The following is a 20,121-nucleotide window of genomic DNA, read 5'->3' as shown; positions in this document are numbered from 1 at the left end:
GAGATGTTGTAGTCTAGCACCTTTATTTTTCAGGAGAGGGAACTGAAGGCCAAAGGGAGCAAATAACACACAGAGTGAAACAGCCAGTTACGAAAAGGCAGGTATCATGTTTCCATGGTTTGCTTTGCAGGCCAGTGTTTGCCTGTTACTAACAGCTGTGGGAAATGTGCCTCTAGAGCTCTGATACCCCCTGCACAGAGCCTTTTGTTTATCACTATGAAGGTTAGAACCCTCATCCAATGTGCAGTATTTTCAGTAAACAATAGAAAGTGGTGAGACAAAATTTTGAGTCTTGGAGCTCAGATCCTGCAGTTCATTGGGCACAGTTTCATCACTTGGCAATCACTGATATCTTTACAGTGTGAAGTAAATATTTAAGATTAATACGCCCTATGTGAATGCTAAGCTCCTCATCTGTTGACACATTCTTTCTGTACTCAGCAACTACTTCCAGCAATTCCTCTTCCCAACAAAATACTAAATATTGTTGAGAGAACAAACAGCTGCAAATATTGAAAACCTGTCTTTTTAAGAGGTTGAAGGGAAAAACACAGAAAGTGATTTTACTGTGAAGTGAAACTGACCTTTAAGAAGTTGTTATTTCTAGTTGTAAATCAAAGAAATTTTATTGAGCATTTGCTTTATACAAAGCACTGTAGGTGATTTAAAGAAAGAAGTTATTTTTGCTTTTGAGGTGCTGACAATGTAGTAGGAAAGATGAAGATAAGTAAAAGTTAAATTACAAAATGCAACCTAAATAACATTTGAGGATGAAAACCAAAGGACATTGGTAGGCAGAGCCTGATGAATTGATATATGAGTAGTGCAGTCACCATTTGCTCAACATGCATTCCTCCTTCTTTCAGCGACAGTACCCAGTTCAGTTTTTGGAATTATTTTCCTCTTGCAGTCTTGGAGGGCTATAAATCAAAGAGCTCTGCATTTTTTAGCCAAAGTGAGATCTTGTGAACCAGATCATGCCTATTCCACTGTCATCCAGAGTGACTCAAAAATTGAAAAATATAGTTGCAGCTGATGAAATTGTTAACCCCTTTGACTGACCTGGTTGCTGAGCTCTGCTGAGATATCAATCACTACAGTTATGGTCAATTCCTATGCCTTTAGCTCCTCAATATTCTTGAAATAAACTCCTTTTCTGCATGAGTTAGTCATACTTGACATATGTGGTAGTGTCAGATAGAAGGGAAGGAGAGGCCACTTTTCAAGGTTGTTGTCCAGGAAGAGAGGAGGTGACATATGAGTGGGACCTGGAAAGGGGAGGAGAGTAAGCAGAGTGACAGGATTCTCAGTTTGGTGACTTTTTATTATTTCTAATTCTGGAACACGATTAGAACCATTTCTATAGGTTGGAAGAAAGCTTATTCACAAATCCTGAGGATTTAATGCCTAACTAAATGCAAAACCAGGGCAGTAGAGTTGGAAAACATTTTAGGTTCTTAGTTGGGTTAACAAATATAAAGGACTGTAAAGATATGTCTACAGATGCAACTACAACTAAGATAATATTTATTTCTACCCTGAAAATAGCTCGGGAGTCTCTTCTTACTGTGTTTAAAATCTGTCTCTCTTTTTCTCTCTCTCTCTCTCTGTTTTCTATCTTGGCTTTATGATGATTCCCCTTTAATAGTAGAGAAATTCATTCTTTTTTTAAATCAAGATTCAGTAAATATAATCTATACTTTCTTCACTAAACAAGATAGGATATTTGGAAATCATATTCTCTCCATTTGATAGTGTTTGTTAATATTTGACACCATATATGTTTCTTGTAAAGAGCTCTCAGGCACTAGTAAATATGATTTTCCGAATTCACTTTACATGCAAAACAGTTGTATTCCTTGATTAAATAATGTCAGTTAAATTTTGTCTGGCAATACACATATGCTTCCTAAGCCAGTAACAGATAAATACCAATATTTTTTGCTAGAATTTGCTTTAATTAGCACTCTAAAAAATAATTTTACTGTTGGCACAATGGAAATGTGAAGAAGAAATGGGAAAAGAAAAATGGAGAGATTAGCAAAGTCCATCTTCTTTTCTCTTCTACCTGTATTGTTTTTTTCTTATAAGCTAAGCTCTCTTTAAATTCCAGAAAAGGAAAATCTTTTTTCTTAACATGATTTTTAAGGGGTTGGGGAGAATGCATTTGTGCTTCTGCTTGTGGAATTAAAACATTTCTTACACTGATTTTTATAGCAAACTGGTAATGCCTACATTTGAATTTCTGGCAAGCCCTAGACATAACACTATACTTGTTTGGCATTTATTCCTCACTGGCTGGACGAATTTTTAAAACATGAGGGAAATCAAGTGAAAAGATTAAAATCAGATGGTTTTGCATAGACTACCAGTAATGAGGGGTAAAACTGGCATTCTTCCATCTGCTTATTTGATTATACATTTTAAACTTATTTCTAAGGCCGAACTAGAAGAGTTGGAACGTATCATTGAAGTTCAAAAGGGAAAATATTTCTTATTCATTTTTATAGTGAATTTTGAATCTTTAAAATGCCTGTGGCCAGACTATGCTGGGACATGATCAAGAAGATTTTCTCCCTTCAAAGAGTTTATTCAAAAAATGTGTTTGTGGCAGTGGCTTCCCATTTAGTGCATCTACAGGAGATCTTTGAGAGTTTTACCCTTATCTGTTTATGTTGCCATGGGAACATCCATGTTTATATCTTTGGAGGGATACAGTACTGCTTTTCAGAGTGGTGCAACAGAAAGCACACAGGCCTCATAGTTAAGAAATAGTGCATCTACTTCTGGCTTCAACCTCTACTAGCTGTGTGACTGTGGGTGAAATATTTAAGTTCTCAGAGCTTTGTTTTTTATGGCTGGGAGCCGTGACTCATACCTGTAACCTCAGGACTTTGGGAGGCCAAGGCAGGAGGATCCCTTGAGCCCAGGAGTTTCAGACCACCATGGTGAGACCCCATCTTTACAAAAAAAAAAAAAAACCAATAAATAAATAAAAAATTAGCCAGGCTGCGATTGTGTATACCTGTAGTCCCAGCTATTCAAGAGGCTGAGGTGGGAGGATTGCTTGAGGTCGAGGCTTCAGTAAGCTGTGATCACCCCACTGCACTCCAGTCTGGGTGACAGACAAAAAAAAAAGAAAATCCTCAGCTTTTTGTTTTTAAAATAAAATTGAAGTAATTGCCCTCTTAAAGAGTTGTTATGAGCATTAGAAGTAATATATTAGGTAGAAATCCTGGGTGCATCAGAAGACATTCAGTAAATAATAGTAATTATTATTATTGGTGTGATCATGACAAGATGTCTACACATGTAAGTATTCCCTGCCTGACTCCACGCTTCCTTCTTTCTCAGAGAGATTTCTGTCTCTGTCAGCTCAGTCTCTGGATCCATTCATGATGTGAAATTAGAAAAAATGCGAGAGAAGGAGCTGACCTGAGAAGTGAAAGAAAAAGAAGTGCTGAAACCGAGTGTCCACCATTTCATTTCAAGAGCTGGGGACACTGGGGTAACAGGACACTGCACAGGCGGGTGTCCGAGTTTGGTAGTCGGTTACAGTAGAGGCATCGTCCGATAGAACTTCCTGCAGTTATGGACTTGTTCTATGTCTGAGCCGTCCGATAATGTAGCCACTGGCTGCATATGGCTGTTGAGCCATATGTTTGTGGCTCATGTGACTAGAGTATTTCAAATTTCATTTCATTTTAATTATTAGTACTTTACAGTTTAATAGCTACATATAGCTAATGTCTACTTTATCAGGCGACAAAACTCTAGAGAATCAAGGGGATATGAGAGACTGTGGGAAGACAGGAGAAGAGAGGAGGCAAGTGTGATGGATTGTGAATTAGATTTTTCTTATTTCTTGAGGGATAAAACTAAAAGATCAAAATTTATCTGAAATAAGTTTCGATAGCTGGATTACGTGTGTGTGTATATGCATATACACATGTACATATATGTGTATATATATGCACATGTACATGTGTATATATACACACATTGAGTGTATAGGTGTAGATATACACATTGGATGTGTGTATATATATACACAATTGAGTCATATATACATCATATATATATGAGTCATATACATATATAGTTTATTCACAAAATGTGTTTGTGGCAGAGGCTTCTCATTTCGTGCATCTACAGGAGATCTTTGAGAGTTTTACCCTTATTTGTTTATGTTGCCATGGGAACATCCATGTTTATATCTTTGGAGGGATACAGTACTGCTTTTCAGAGTGTGTGTGTGTATATATATATATATATGACTCACAGCTGAAGACAAGATAGATAGGGCCTTGATTAATGTTATTATTACATGAGTAATAACAAAAATGTTCTTTCATTAACATGATGATAATTGATTATTTTCACAGACATAAAACTCATAAGGGAAAGGGATTATTTATATAAATTGTTTTAATTTTAAACACATACCTATCGGCATACTTTTGGCCTTAAACTCAACCTGATATATAAATACTAAGTTTAAATATTTGATTTTGAAAATTAGAACTAAATTAGAATGAATTCTCTATAGGTTTACCAGAATTCGTTTTCTCAGCAGCAACTACTACAACCATCAAGATCTATTTTCTCTCTAGTAGTCCAAAGAATGGGTCTTGAAACTTCAAGAAACTCACCCCAAAATACTTTAAAAATTGTGCGTGTATATTTTTTTTCTGGGAAGAACCTAACATTCATTCGAGGTTTTATACTGGATATTTATCTTTTTTTCCCCTTTCTCTGCCTGGCGCCTGGCAGCCCTTCCATGTGAGTCTTGTTCACCTCCCACTGCGGAAGGTGAAAATGCCAGACAAACGCTTTTGTATCCTCCCTTGAAGCTGCAGTGTGAACACTTGCCCCTTACTTTAACAGTGTTCCTGAACTGTATTTGGGAACTAGAGACCCAAACGTGGGGTATGCAGGGAACTCTCTGACGGTGGTGGCAGTAGGACGCTGCTAGTCCTGCAGTCCTGCCCAGTGACAGGTGATGGTAATTCAAGCAGCAAAGCCTTAGCACGGACACTCGGAGATGCAGCTGGGGTGTCCTCACTGAAACTGATTCTGAAGGAAGATTTTGGACAGAGTTCCTGCATGCCTAACCCCAAAGCTGATTCCTCATCATGCCCAACAATTCTGGGAACTCTCCAGTATACCTTTAATGAATCAGAGTTCTGCTTAAATTGAGCAGAACTTGTTTTTTTCCTTGCAACTAAAAGACATTGACTGATGCAGATACTCAAAGTGGTCTGTGACCCCCAAATACTTAAAAACTATATAATAGATCCTCATTTATTGTGACTACGTGACCACCACAAGTGGTATGATTAAGAACTGAAACAAAAAATCTAGAGTTGAAGATGAATATATTTTGTACTAGTCCTACAAGCATATACTTCAAGTGACAGCTAGTTTTGCTCAAGAAAATAAACTGCACTGACACGTAAACAGAAATGGGAACTTAGGAAAGATCCTTGGTTTGGGAAGAAAAAATATCAAGATTCCGCATCATCTCCGTTACAGTGAACAACTTAGTAATGCAGGAACCCCCTACTTTGTCTGAAGGGTCATGGATCCTGAGCGAAATGCCAGAAGTCATGACACTGTCCTTGTACGCAGACATGTGAATCCAGTGACACTTAGTATCCTTCATCTTTCATTCTCTCTCTCCCAATTTGATATCAATAATGTTTACAGTCAACACTATGACACCCTGTCTAAACATTCAAAGTACTCAAACACATATTAACCTCAGTCTACAATTTGACTATGCCTCTAGATTTGTAGAAACTAGGGCAAATATATAGTCATAAGATTCAGTCTCAGAAATTGATATGCAGTAAGTGAATTATGAAAGTACAATATTTCCCTGCATATTTTAATGAGTATTTCAGCTAAAAAGTAGGTTGGGCTAGAAATATAATGATGCTGGACTGTATCATCTTGGGACTAGAAGTCTGAGATAGAATCCCTTCTTCACAAACAGAATAATAATATTTCGTTAAAGAAATTATATATTATATTCCATCATTTGCTTTGTGTTTACACAATATTAGCATCACTGAATAGTAGACATGCATCAAGGAAGGAAAAATAAGCATTCCTTTCTTTTGGCATAATGAAAGTTCTAAATTGCCACATACTTTGTATTTAATTATAAATTCAGAAGTGTGTGTTATATTTATAAATGGACTATTCTGCACACATATCCTCAAACACATTATGGATTGAAGTCTTCAATATTCCCATTCTTTCTCATTCTGGGAAAGAAAAATACCATAAAATGTAGAAAATAAATTCTTTATACTTTATCATGGAAATTTTTGGACATACGAAAAAATGGCGTGAGTAGGGAAGTGTACCCCTGTACCTATTCCACAGCTTTAATCATTGTCAACACTCAGCTACCTTCGTTTCATTTCTTTTCCCCACCCCTGCCACCTCATTACACCTTTTCTTATTTTTGCCTGGAGTAATTTGAAATAAACACAAAATATTATGTTATTTCACCCATGAATAATTTCGAATGCATTTCCAAAAAAGTAAGGACATTTTCTAATATATCCACAATGGTAATATCATACTTAAAAAATTAATGTATACTTCCCCAATGTTATTTAATATGTGCTCCATATTTAACTTTTGTTGATTTTCTTAAAACTGTCTTTTTACAGTCCCTTTGAATCAAGATCTAAACAAGGTATTTTCCACATTGTTCATTGTTGTTATTTCTCGTCCTTTAAGTCTACCCTCCCCCTCCTGTCTTCCTGCTCACTTCCTCCCCTAGCACCCCACCTTGTTTTTTCAAGCCATTGGCATTTTGAAGGAATCAGGTCCATTTACCTGCATGAGGTCCCACCTAACTGGATTTCACTGTTGCTTCTTTGTGCAGTTTTACTTACTTCTCTTATTGTGCAGACAATGGTAGCTCTAAAGACAGGTTCCAACTTTTTTTTAAAACAAAATACTTCATCAGTGGTGCTGTGTATTTCATATTGCACAACTTTTATGATGCTAAGATTAATTCATGAGTTCAGAAGATGAAACTCTGATCCCTTCACTATAAAGTTGTCCTTCAGCATTTTCCCTCATAATTTTGGCATCTATTGATGACCATTGTCTGAATCAGATTTTTCACCTAGAAGTTGCAAAATGTTGATTTTCCAAGTCTCTCATTCCTTTCACATTTGTCAGTTGAGATTCCTTTTTATTGAACTGCCTCTCATCCATTAATGCTACGAGGTTACTCTGCCAATTCACTTCAAAAAGTCAGAATAAAAGCTGAATTATTTTTCTTTAGTAAGTAACTTTTAGAGGAAAGAGTTGGAGTCAGAAGTTGATGCCATAGTGTATCACTGATCTCCCTTCAGGAATGAAGCACTCATTCCACAGCTGTGGGGAACATTAGAAGCTGCTGCTCAAAGCTGAACCCTCCACAGGAATGTCCTCTGCAGAAGGCAGCTGTATTACCCAAGGTTATGCACCAGCCTCTTCCCTGCAGACAGGCAGATAGATCCAATGACTGGTCACTGGGATGGGAGGGGGAAAAGTCCTGACCTTTTCTCAAATTGTGACAAATCCAAAAGGCCATCCTTGTGACCCCCCACACCTAATAATATATAATCAAGACAATAAACTCAACTCTTTATTATGTGCAAAAGAGTTTTGGTAATTTCAACAAATGGTTTATTTGGAATTTCCTATAGCACCAACTATACACGATATGTTTACTTACAATGCATTACATTCTTTTGTGCTGATTGCTAATAGCAACTGGGTGAGCCAAATCGTAATTAAATTACAAGAAAATTAATATGCAATACATAATTGATAAGGTGAACAGGAAAATAATACAAAACAATGTATAATAATGCAGCTGCAAAAGAGTCACTGTTTTCTCACACTATTAATTTATGTGCTCCAACAAGAACATTGTTTACTATGTTATATTTGGTTCACAGTGCAGTCTTCTCTTGATAATCATATCATGTTCTATTAAGTAGAATTCTCTGTTGACTGAGGTTTCTACATCTTTAAAATTGTGAATTAATGTTAGGAAGGATGTGAATCTGAGTAGTCATAGAAAGGGTTAGCACTGTGGACAACATTATTTTAATTCCAAGAGCCCTCTGTTTCTTGCTACTTCCATGATATTTGGCAATAATAAGGGGCAATTGTTTCCAAATGGTTCTATAAGTCCCCTACTCTTCACCCAATGGTGGGAAGAGTGACAAAACAAGAAACAGGCAAAGTCGGTGGAACTCCTGCTTCAATCAGAGCAATTCCACTTCTTACTTGTTTTCTATACTAGCATTTCATGCACAGTTTTATTTGCAAAAAATGTTCCAGTGCTACCATAATTTTGAGAACCACTGATAAAGGGCATAGATGCTAATTAACTATTAACAAGAAAGATTTAATTAACAAAACATGCCATCTTTGACTCAGAAAATGGTGGATATTCTAAAGATTTTCTATCTTTTTTTTACCTTCTATTATGCAGAAATGTGGATATGTCTCATATTATGTAATTTCTGGATCCTTGCTGGATTTCACATTGAGCCTTATTAGAAAATTAGTAGTACATTTGTTCTGGCCAAAAAATGGCTCAAAAATATAATGTAAATAAGCTTAACTCTGTTTTAAAAGAAAGCTAGTATTTTCATTAAAATGTGCAAATGCACTATGACTTTTAATACAATTAAAATACATAGCAATGAACTGATAGAATATACTGGATTAGAAAATGACAGCACACTCTGTGCCTATTAATTTCCTTCATATTTTTCTGATGGCATGTAGAGAACATGATCTGTTTCCTCTTTAGCATCAAATGTCTCCTTTAGCCTTTTTCAGAGAAACTCCTCTTTTTTCATGTATTCTTCTCATCCAAAACCCTAGAGCTGGATCTGGGTTAGTATAAATGAGAATCATCACATGGAATTTACCTAACATGTTTTATTGGTGCATGTATTTCAGGTTTGCCCCATTAGACAGAATGAGCACTTTATATTCTACAATTGGGAGAGATGTTTTATTTCCTGCTCTGTGTGATTAAGAAAGCCCATTGCCCCAGTTGCATCTGCCATTAGGCATACCCGCAAGGTGGGCCTGTCTCAGAAAGAAGGGAAAAGAAAGACCAGCAGAGCAGAAAAGTAAAAAGAGCTTGTGTCCTTGTTAACATCACTAGGCTGCTGAATCAACCCCTAGACTTCCCCTAATGTAAATCTTTTTTTTAATTTTTTTCTAACTGCTTAGCCTGGTTTTAATTAGGATTTCGGTTATTTTCAGCAGTCTCCCTGCTTTCCCTCCATAAAAACCCTGCCAAATAAATAAAATGGGTATAAATACAGAAGACAGTCCATTATGAACTTTTTTTCCATCTTAGCTTTTTCGTTGGAATTCTCTCAACTCTATTCTGTGTTTAAATCCAGCACTGGACTAACATGTTTTCTGGGAATTCCAGGGAAGCCATGGTGCTGCAGTTTGTTGCTGATAGGAAGAAGCAGAAACTGACACAGGACACTGGAGGCCTGGTTCCGCCAGCTGACTCTGTTATCTTGCCTGCTTTCCCTATATGTTTATTCCGCTTGAGTTTTTGGTCCTCACATCTGGTCGGTATTATTAAAATTGGTCCTGTTAAGTGAGTGTGCAACTTTTTTGCATACCAGATTTTTTCATGTTTTACTTTATTTTAATGACTCAGTGGTTTTAACATATGAATTGGGTTGTTTCAAGAAGTATTAAAGACATTGGTGGCAAATTTAGATGCTACAGTAGAAAATAAAGCAATAGGTAAGCCAATTTGCTGTAGATTAAGTAATATCAACAGTAGGCAAAATGATAAGGATCACTGAAGGGAAGAATAATAGAGTGTACCTGCAGAGCTAAGAAAGGGTTTCTTTTCCAGACAATTTATTCTTGTTTAGATTTAAATAGTTTAAATATGTGTGTATATGTGTAGAATTTTTATTGAAGAAATCTATTAGGAAAATGTGTTGGCATGAAATTATCCTCCTAGTTTCCTAGGCATATTGTTTATTACTGGTGGGAAATAGCACGATGTTTTGTACCATCTCACTTTTTTTACTTACTCTAAATCTCTGCGTGCTTTTGACCATTCATGACTTCAAAGCTCCTCAGATGTTCATGATTTCAGGGCTTAGCTTTAGCCAACGTGTTTCCCCAGCTCAAGATATATTCATTCAATTGTCTATAGGAGGTCACCACCAGAATTTCTGCAGGCAACTCTCTTTTGTCACATCCAAAACTGAATCTATTGTTTTCTCAGAAGCCAGCTCCTTCTTTTCTTCTCCAAGCAAACATTTATGAATGTCTAGTGTGTTCAGGGCTTTGTCTTAAGAGCTCCAACCCTCAAAGGGTACACTGTAGTGAGGAGACAGATAAAGCAATAACTATAGTGTTGTGGCTAGTACAGTGCTAGTTATAAGAGGCAAGTGTGTGATCTTGGACATTTTGCATGAACTCTCTGTAGTTCAGTTTCTTTATCTATAAAATGAAGATAATAAAATCTCCTTGGAGAGTTAATGTGAGGATTAATTCAATCACATATGTGAAAAGCACAGAACACACTACACATTCAATGATTGTTAGCAACTATCATTATTATTATTAGTTACATTATATAGGAAGTGAAAATTAAGCTTTAAACATCACATTTAATGGTGAAATATTAGAGCCATGCTATCCTCACTAAGGCAATTAGATGAGAAAAGTTGAAACATAAAAATTGGAAGGAAAGACGCAAATGTCAATCTGGAGATTATTTGACTATATACATAGAAAACCCAAATAATCAAATGATAAAAATAATAGAAGCAATAGGTAAAAACTCCATAAAATATCTGATTACAGTATTAGTATGCAAAAATCAGTAGTTGCACAACATATAAAATCCACAAAAGAATGTGTTTGCTCTTGCTTCTCTAGTTCTTTTAATTGTGATGTTAGGGTATCAATTTTAGATATTTCCTGCTTTCTCTTGTGGGCATTTAGTGCTATAAATTTCCCTCTACACACTGCTTTAAATGTGTCCCAGAGATTCTGGTATGTTGTGTCTTTGTTCTCGTTGGTTTCAAAGAACATCTTTATTTCTGCCTTCATTTCGTTATGTACCCAGTAGTCATTCAGGGGCAGGTTGTTCAGTTTCCATATAGTTGGGCGGTTTTGAGTGAGTTTCTTCATCCTGAGTTCTAGTTTGATTGCACTGTGGTCTGAGAGATAGTTTGTTGTAATGTCTGTTCTTTTACATCTGCTGAGGAGTGCGTTACTTCCAACTATGTGGTCAATTTTGGAATAGGTGTGGTGTGGTGCTGAGAAGAATGTATATTCTGTTGATTTGGGGTGGAGAGTTCTGTAGATGTCTATTAGGTCCGCTTGGTGCAGAGGTGAATTCAATTCCTGGATATCCTTGTTAACTTTCTGTCTCGTTGATTTGTCTAATGTTGACAGTACGGTGTTAAAGTCTCCCGTTATTATTGTGTGGGAGTCTAAGTCTCTTTGTAGGTCTCTTAGGACTTGCTTTATGAATCTGGGTGCTCCTGTATTGGGTGCATATATATTTAGGATAGTTAGCTCTTCCTGTTGAATTGATCCTTTTACCATTATGTAGTGGCCCTCTTTGTCTCTTTTGATCTTTGTTGGTTTAAAGTCTGCTTTATCAGAGACTAGGATTGCAACTCCTGCCTTTTTTTTGTTTTCCATTTGCTTGGTAGATCTTCCTCCATCCCTTTACTTTGAGCCTATGTGTGTCTCTGCACATGAGATGAGTCTACTGAATACAGCACACTGATGGGTCTTGACTCTTTACCCAATTTGCCAGTCTGTGTGTTTTAATTGGAGCATTTAGCCCATTTACATTTAAGGTTAATATTGTTATGTGTGAATTTGATCCTGTCATTATGATGTTAGCTGGTTATTTTGCTCATTAGTTGATGCAGTTTCTTCCTAGCCTCGATGGTCTTTACAATTTGGCATGTTTTTGCAGTGGCTGGTACCGGTTGTAAATATTATGAAATATTCCTTGTAACAAACCTACTAACAAATTGTTATTATTATCCTCATGTTATAGATAAGGAAACTGAGGTACGGATAGGTCAAGTAATTTGCTCAAGATCTCACAGCTTGTAAGTGGGAGAATCAGGCTTCAAATTCAGGCAACCTGGCTCCAGAGTTTGTGCTCTTAACCAGTACACTGTGAGACAATAAGTAAAACAATCTGTTACGAGCCCAAGAACAAACAGAGATAGAAACATAAGAGTCTAGGAAGAGATATAGATATACATGAAAATTTAGTATGTAATGAAGTATACCTTTTAAGTATGGAAAAATGATGGATTATTCAGTAAATTGTGTTAGATAATAGTGAAAAATAAAGGTACTTTTTTTCATCAAATTCCATGTGGATCAAAATTTAAATATAAAAATATATTAATACCATAGAGTACTATAAAAATATAAAGGAATTTTTTAAAATAATCTTTTAGTGTGTAAGACTTTCTAATGGAAAAATTCAGAAGCCATAAAATTAATCATTTTCATGTGGTACAAGTTATATTCTGAATTTCTCATTTCTCCTTATAAAAGTCTAAAAAAGGTCAAAGAGAAATTTGAGAATTTTTTTTGTTTATGGTGTGAGTGATGTGCATGTAATGTATATATGAGCCATTTATTAATATAAAACCAAAAGAACCCATGGTTACTGGAGTAAATTTCTGGAAATATTCTGTTAACGTTTTTAGTGATTCTCCCCCTGCCTTCTTTCTCATATGAATTAGGAAAAAACATTTATTTACTTGTGTGGTGGGTTGGGGGAGGAAATCAAAACATCTTTTGTATCTGAGTTTAAATAGAGCAATGGATAAGATATTAAAATCAATGATTCTCGTTAGATATAGCAATTAATATTTTGCTTAACTCTGAATTTCATCTTCTTCATGGATCTTGAGGATCAGAAAGGGTGTTTTTAAGAAAACTTCAAATTTATACCAACATGATTCAGAGAAGCTCTGTTTATAATGACTTCAGAAAATTTAAAATATTAAGTAAATATAATTAAATTACTAAAATTGATTTAAAATATTACAGAAAAAGGTAGAAAATGAAACACAAAAAGTTACTTATATCCTACTGCTATAATGTAATCATCACTATAATTTTGGCGTATTTCTTTCAACTCAATTTTTTTCCTATGCGTCCGATCTCCTGCAAAGTAAATATCAGAAAATATGTAAAACTGTAATAGCAAGAAATAGGATGATTTATTTTACAAATTTAACAGCCCAAATGTGTTTTCCTAGGCATGTGTTTTTTTTTTTTTTGAGGATTCTTTGTTAATGTTCCTTGTTCTTTTTGTTAGAAATCCATGATTTTCTCATTGATTTTTATGGGCTCAGTGAAAAATAAGATGCTAGTTTTTTCATATTTATAGCATATACATTGGATATTTTTAACCTATAGGACTTTGAACAATATCTGTAGTCAAATTTAGCAAACCTTATGTTTTGTATTTTTGCTTTTTTTTGCATTTTAACATTTTAAAATTGTAAACTATAATATGGAAAAGTATGCAAATATAAAATTTAGCCATTTCCGAGTTGAAATCTAGAGAGTTAAACATGCATTCTTAATTTATCAAAGTTATTTAACTTTACCCACATATTTACTCTCTTTTGGTCTTTATTCCTTAATGTCTTTTAGTTTTCATTTGGAATCATTTGTTTTCTGTCTGATGTTTTAGCATTTACTTTAATGTAGTTCTTCTGGTAACAAATTTTCTGTTTTTGTTTGTCTAAAAATATTTCAATTTGAATTCATTCTTGATACTTTTGCTAAGCATATAATTTTAATTTTGCAGTTACTTTCTTTCTGCATGTTAAGATATCATCTCACTGTCTTTCAACTTCCATAGCTTCACATAAGAAGATGGCTATCTAATTGCTCCTTTGAAGGTACTGTATCAGTTGCAATTGCTATGTATGAAATCATCATAAACTTATTACCTCAAAACAAGACACATTTATAATCTCACATTTTCTATGGGTTAGAGTCAAACAAGGGTTACTTGGAGTTTCTGCTCAGGATCTCAGAAGGCTGAAATCAAGGTCAGCTGGGGCTGTGATCTAATCTGAGTCTCAGGTGTCTCTTCCAAGGTCATTCAGGTTTTTGCAGAATTCAGTTCCTTGCAGTTGTAGGACTGAGGTTCCTGTTTTCTTGTTGGCTTTTCACTGTGGATTATTCTCAGCTCCTACAGGCCACCAGTTTCTAGTCATATGGCCATCTCACAACATGGCAGCTTACTTCTTCAAGTCCAGCAGGAAAATCTGTCTTTAGCCTGCTACCAGTGAGTCTTATGTAATGTAATCACAGGAGTAGCTATCCCACCACCTTTGCCATGCACTGAAAACTAATCAAGGGAGAACTATCCCATCATATTCACAGATCTCATTCAAGAGGAGGAGGAGGAATTCTGCCTACCATAGCTACTTTGAGATTTCTTCCTTGTCTTTTGTTATCTTGGTTTTATTATGATGCATCTAGGTGCGAATTTATATTTTATTTATCCAATTTTGAAGTTGATTGGTCTTTAATCTGTGAATTAATTTCATTAGTTTTGAAAAATTCTTAGGCATTATCTCTAACCATATTTTCTTTTTTTTTTTAGTTGACACATAGTCATGATACATATTTATGGGACATAGAATGATATATGTATGTAATGTATAATGATCCAATCACGATAATTAACATATCTGTCACCTCAAGCATTAATCATTTCTTTTCACTGTGAAAACTCAAAATCCTCTCTTCTCAATGCTTTTCAAAAATTTGCAATAAATTATAGTTAATATTTACCCTAAGTGCTGCAGAACACTATAATTCATCTCTCCTATCTAGCTGTAATTCCAAATGTAATTTCTGACCTATTCTCTTTTTTTTTTTTTTTGCTTTCCTTTGGAAACAACAGTTACTATATGTAACATGTTTTTACTATGTCCTCTATGTCTCAGGCACTTTTCTATATTTTCCATTCTTTACTCCTTTCTAAATATTTTCTTCTGAGCTCTCTTCCTGTTCACTAATATTGTCTTCATCCAAGTCTAATCTACTACTGAAACCAGGCGCTGAGTTCTTAATTTCCATTACAGTTTTTGATTATAGGGCTTCCATTTTATTCTTTTTCACATTGACTATGCAATGTTTTAATAATTAATTCTTGCCACAATTTGTTTTATGCTGTTATAAGTACAGTTATTGTATTAGTCCATTTTCACACTACTATAAAGAACTGCCCAAGACTAGGTAATTTATAAAGAAAAGAGGTTTAATTGACTCATAGTTCCATATAGCTGGGGAGGCCTCAGAAAACTTACAGTCATGGCAGAAGAGGAAGCAAGCACGTCTTACATGGTGGCAGGTGAGAGAGCAAGTGCAGGAAGAAGGAACTGTCAAACACTTCTAAAACCATCAGATCTCGTGAGAAATCTCTCACTGTCATGAGAACAGCATGAGGGAACCACCCCCATGATCCAACCACCTCCCACTAGGTCCCTCCCTAAACATGTGGGGATTACAGGGTTTATAATTTGAGATGAGATTTGGGTTGTGGGGGGGGGAGCACAGAGCCAAACCATATCAGTCATTTTAAAGTCTGTGACAGATAATTCTAATACATGAAACCCCTGTAGGTATATTTATTTTATCTGTTATTTTTACTATTTCTCATTCATGTTGCCTTTTCTATACATGTACCTAGTTATTTTTGATGGTACACTTAACATGGTATTTTAAAATTTGTAAAAATTTAAAGGCCTAGGATAATATTATCTTCATACAGAGAGAAACATTTTATCTGACTTTTTTAGCTTCAGTTCAATGAAAATTAAAGATTTTTAGAATTGAATTTTGAGGAACAAGATCTGCTGAGCTATCTGAGTGATGCAAAGCTGGTCTGTAGTTCATCTTTACTTGTTTATTTGTGGTTCATTATTACCATTAGGGTACGTCCTTTCAGGATTCCTACCTAAAGGGTGGTGTTTTATAAGGACCAACATCCTTTGCTATTGTACCTCAACATTTGGTTCCTAACATTATAGGACTGTCAAAGATGCCAGTCTTTCAGCTACCAGTGTCATTTGAGCCCAAAGATGACAGGCTTAACTCTCTGAATTTCATAGTCTTCCAAGATCTTAAGCAGGTAATTCTTCACTATTTTTAAACTTCTTCATTCTTTTGAGAATGTTTTTGTATTTTATTCAGTTTTTCTAGTTGTTCTCAGTAGGATGGTTGGTCCAACCTAGCACACTGTTTTTGAAAGTAGAATTCCTGCACTTTTATTTCCTAAAGTTGTTGCATGATGTTTAAACTTAGCATTCTCCTCTAAAGATATGACAAATATTCAATTTAAAAATATTTGCATATGCTTTATTTAGTTTACATATATTATATATGTATGTATTTCTTCAATCTTTTTCTATTATTATTTGGGTATATAATTCTCTATTAATTACTCATGTATTTTCCAAGGAGACAGCTACCAAAAGAAAATTTCTGTTTTGAAATAGCAACTCATTCTGTTACTCAGGTTGGATTGGAGTGGCACTATCATAGCTCACAGTAGCCTTGAACTCCTGGACTCAAGCAATCCTTCTGCCTCAGCCTCCTAAGTAGTTAGTACTACAGGTGTGTGCTACCATGCCTGACTAACATTTTGTATTTTTTTGTACAGATGGGCACAACTAAATACATCATTTCATTAAAATATCAAATATTCTTTATTTTTCTTTAAATTTGAAACTACTTAAATAAAATTGGAGTATGTTAATAGGTTAACTGAAGAATTGCTACCACAAACTAACCAGAATATGCTCTCTAACTAATGGCTACATTAGTGCTTACACTAGTGACTAAGAACTGATGTACATTTTTTCCTACATTTTTCAGTTTTATGAAGGAATAACATGCTGAAGAACATTAGAACATGTTGTAGTTGAAACACTCCTACAGGCTATGAAGAATGCTTTCAAATTTTGATGAGCCAGGGATCAAAATAAAGATCATTCAAATTTTAGCTCAATATCCTGTTTAATGGTTGTTATCAGGTTGAATGTCTTTTTGTTTCTTCTCCATTGCTATCTTAAGCAAAACTAATTTAAAGAGAAAATTTTTCTGTTAATAAAAAAGTGGGTAAAATAGTTTGAGGCCAGTGACTTTGTATGTGTGTGACTGTCTTTGTAGGTGTTTCCATGTAAATGAAATAAAAAGCTCCGTTATCTCTATAAAAATCCAATTTCAAACCCACTAATCTTATTATGTAAAGATTGCCATATAAAATATCATTCTGTGTTTTAAGATAGAGTAGGTAGATATCCTTCTTCCAGCAGTGTATGTGTGTGTGTGTGTATGTGCACACACATGTGCCTGTATATTTAGGTAGAGCTGGTGCACGTGGTCGCGGAGAGTCTGTGGGGAGACGTGCTGATGTGCTGATGGAATACAGCTTAGGAGGGAGGGATAGCTGGAGACAGAAGATATTTTTCCTGTTTCTTTGTGATTTAGCAATTCATAGCTAGAGTTGCTGCCAAGCATTCTGAAATTTTCTGAAGTGACTGAATTTAACATTTGGGGTAACTTTTTATCTCTACTCACCTGTCCTTTGATTTAGATGTTGTTCAGAGTAGAATAAGTCATACTTGGATTTCCATCCAGCTTTATGCTTTCTGTTGAGTGATTTCAGGAAAGTTATGTAACTTCCCTGTGCCTCAATCTTCTCATTGGTAAAATATCAATAGTAATAGCACTTATTTCATAGAGCTTTAGGAAGATTGAATGAGGTAAAGTATGTTAGGTGCTAAGTAGAATGCCTGGCACTCATTAATGTAAACAATTATTGTAATTATTAAATCTTACATATTGAAACTGGAAGGGACCTTTAAAATGCATTGGACCAAACCCTTAATTTTGTAGAGTATAAAATTTAATTACTGAGATATAAAGTACTATTTTTAAAGTCATACAACCAACTAGAGTAGAGCTCAAACTTGAGGTTTTCATGACTCTTAGGATTGAATATTTTGTTTACTGAAAAAAATCAGATAAATAAATGAACAAGAGAGTATTGTAAATAAAGATTGCAGATAATATTCAAGATACATTCTAGATATAATTGTGATTCTAAAATGTAGAGAATGAATCAAGTTTTCTGGAGATTCGAAAAGTATTTTGGATTGTCATCACTATGAATGGTTTAGATAGGGCTTTGGAACACATATGACAATTACAGGCATACTTCATTTTATTGCAGTTCACTTTATTATGCTTTGTGCAAATATTGCATTTTTAAAAAATAGAAGGTTTGTGGCAACACTGCATCGAGCAAGTCTATTGGTGCCATTTTTCCAAGAGCAGGTGCTCACTTTACTTCAATCTGTTACATTTTGGTAATTCTTGCAATATTTCAAATCTTGTTATTATATCTGTTTTGCAGGTCTGTAATTGGCAATCTCTGATGTTACCATTATAACTGTCCTGGGGTGTCACAAATTGTGCCCATATAAGACAGGAAACTCAATAAGTAAATATACGCATTCTAATTGCTCCACCAACTGGCCATTCCCTCATCTCTCTCCCTTTCTTCAGGCCTCCCTATTCCCTGGGACACAACCATATTGAAATCAGGCGAATTAATAACCCTACAATGGCTTCTAAGTGTTAAAGTGAAATGAAGAGTGGCACATCTCTCACTTTCAGTCAAAAGTTAGAAATGATTGAAATTAGTGAGGAAGGCATGTGGAAAGCCAAGGCAGGCTGAAAGCTAAGCCTCTTGAGCCAAACCGTTGTGAATGCAAAGGAAAAGTTCTCAAAGAAAATTAAAAGTACTACTTCAGCGAACACACAAATGATAAGAAAGTGAAATAGTTTCATTGCTGATACAGAGAAAGTTTTAGTGGTCTGGATAAAAGATCAAACAAGTCACAACATTCCCCAAAGCCAAAGCCTAATCCAGAGCAAGGCCCTACCTCTGTGCAGTTCTTTGAAGGCTGAGAGAAGTGAGGAAGCTACAAAAGAAAATTTAAAATTGGCAAAGGTGGGTTCATGGGGTTTAAGGAAATAGGCCATCTTCATAATATAAAAGTGCAAGGTGAAGCAGTGAGTGCTGATAGAGAAGCTGAAGCAAGTTATCCAGAGATTTAGCTAAGATAATTGACAAAGGTGGCTACACTGAACAACAGACTTTCAATATAGACAAAACAGCCTTCTATTGGAAGAAGATGCCATCTAGGACTTTCATAGCTAGAGAGGAGAAGTCAATGCCTGACTTCAAAGTTTTAAAGGGCAGGCTGACTTTCTTGTTAGGGGCCAATGAAGCTGGCAACTTCAAGTTGAAGCCAATATTCACTGATCGTTCTGAAAATCCTAAGTTCCTTAGGAATTATACTATATCTACTCTGCTTTTTCTCTATAAATAGAACAACACAGCTTGGGCGGCAGCAAGTCTTTTTACAGACTGTTTACTAAAAATTTTAAGCCCACTATTGAGAACTAATGCTCAGAAAAAAAGATTATTTCCAAAATATTACTGCTCATTGATAATGAATTTGTCACCCAAGGGCTCTGATGGAGATGTGCAAGGACATTGATGTTATTTTTATGCCTGATAACACAACATTTATTCTGCAGCATGTGGATCAAGAAGTAATTTTGACTTTCAAGGCTTATTATTTAAAAAACACATTTCACAAGGCTACAGCAGTCATAGATATTAATTCCTCTGATAGGTCTTGGCAAAGTGAGTTGAAAACCTCCTGGAAAGGATTCACCATTTTAAATGCCATTAAGAACATTTGTGATTCATAAGAGGAAGTCAAAATATGAACATTAACAGGAGTTTGAAAGAAGTCGATTATCACTCTCATGGATAACTTCGGGGAGTTGAAGACTTCAATGGAGGAAGTAACTGCAGATATGGTAGAAATAGCAAGAGAACTACAATTATAAGTGAAGCCTGAAGATGGGACTGAATTGCTGCAATCTCATGATAGAACTCAGATGGATGAGTGATGAGGAGTTGCTTTTTATGGATGCACAAAT

The 20,121-nt window shown here is 35.3% G+C and overlaps 1 long non-coding RNA gene across 3 annotated transcripts in view; it reads left to right on the top strand.

Moving 5' to 3' along the window:
• The first annotated feature begins 2,564 nt into the window (after positions 1 to 2,564).
• LOC129058686 (uncharacterized) overlaps positions 2,565 to 20,121 on the top strand; it is a 70,569-nt gene continuing 53,012 nt past the window's right edge. For all 3 annotated transcript variants that reach the window (XR_010139269.1, XR_010139271.1, XR_010139270.1), the window contains exon 1: positions 2,565 to 2,948. This is a non-coding gene — a long non-coding RNA (uncharacterized LOC129058686). The remainder of the gene's footprint in view (positions 2,949 to 20,121) is intronic.

This window comes from Pongo abelii, chromosome 2 (genome assembly GCF_028885655.2).
Source record: "Pongo abelii isolate AG06213 chromosome 2, NHGRI_mPonAbe1-v2.0_pri, whole genome shotgun sequence".
NCBI classification, from domain to species: Eukaryota; Metazoa; Chordata; class Mammalia; order Primates; family Hominidae; genus Pongo; species Pongo abelii.
This window is presented reverse-complemented; position numbering and strand designations above follow the sequence as displayed.